We start from the raw sequence: 1,547 nt of genomic DNA on the forward strand, positions 1-1,547 counted from the left end.
GACGGGGTCATTCCATAGGAATGGGATCATCAAAAAACTTGGATTTGGAATCTCCTCATATCTGCCACTCAGCAGAGCTGGCGTTGTGGGGAATTTTGATTTGAACATTTGAACACAAGCAGGCCAAGACTTCTAATTACAAGCTTCAAGGTATCATTATTAAATATAGCTATTCTAATTTAAATCAAAATTCTGTCTTTCATACAATTAATCAGGGATGGTGAAGAAGTCCATGACATTGACAGCAATATGAACAAATGCTATGGACATTCACCTATGAGGGAGCAACTTGGGAGATGCTCTTGGAACAGATTGCCAATTCCTTATCCCACATGTCTTCAGAATCATACAATAGAGATGGAATCATACCATGAGTATGGAACCATACCATACCATGGGCATGGAATCATACCATGGGGGTGGAATCATACCATACCATGGAAATGGAATCATACCATGGGGGTGGAATCATACCATACCATGGAAATGGAATCATACCATGAGCATGGAATCATACCATACCATGGGAATGGGATCATACCATGGGAATGGAATCATACCATACCATACAGAGATTTGCTTACAACACCCCATACCATGGTATTGCACCCCCATACCATGCCATGGTATTGCACCCTTATACCATACCATGGTACTCCACTCCCATACCATACCATGTTGTTTGATGTTTGAGGTGCTGTTCTCAGGATCCAGTGTGAATTTCTAAATATGGAAGGTGTGGCTATGTTCAATGAAAAAGAGATTGATGGGATAGATGCTTAAAATATTACAGGAACCATAATCTATGCAGAGGAAGGCAGAAAACCCTCATTTCGAAGTTTGTTTACATATATTTACCAATAGCTTTAACCAAAGTAAGGCTACAAAAATTGTAGTGTCCGCTTTTTTCATTAGAAAAGACAAGCTTAGTTAGAAAACTTTGTAGTGTGCGCTTTGATGTGCGCACTATTTCCTAATTGGGCCATTTCCTAATTGGGAAAAGCGTTACACTTTTTTCTGCCACACCTAATGTCAGGCACAGTGCGCATTTAGGTTGGGAACTGTTTCCCACGCTCTTTGGGCCACAAGAGTTAGTGGCTAGCTTAGTGTTGTCATTGTTAATGATGATGTGTGCACTATTTCTTAATTGGGCCATTTCCTAATCAGGAAAAGCGTTACACTTTTTTCTGCCACACCTAATGTCAGGCACAGTGCGCATTTAGGTTGGGAACTGTTTCCCACGCTCTTTGGGCCACAAGAGTTAGTGGCTAGCTTAGTGTTGTCATTGTTAATGACGATGTGCGCACTATTTCCTAATTGGGCCATTTCCTAATCAGGAAAAGCGTTACACTTTTTTCTGCCACACCTAATGTCAGGCACAGTGCGCATTTAGGTTGGGAACTGTTTCCCACGCTCTTTGGGCCACAAGAGTTAGTGGCTAGCTTAGTGTTGTCATTGTTCATGACGATGTTCGCATATTTCCCAATTGGGAAAGTCATTACATAATACCACTTCAGTTTGTAGTCTCCGCTTTTTTAGACTACAAA

The sequence above is a fragment of the Laccaria bicolor genome, genomic scaffold, assembly GCF_000143565.1.
Source record: "Laccaria bicolor S238N-H82 LACBIscaffold_277 genomic scaffold, whole genome shotgun sequence".
NCBI lineage: Eukaryota > Fungi > Basidiomycota > Agaricomycetes > Agaricales > Hydnangiaceae > Laccaria > Laccaria bicolor.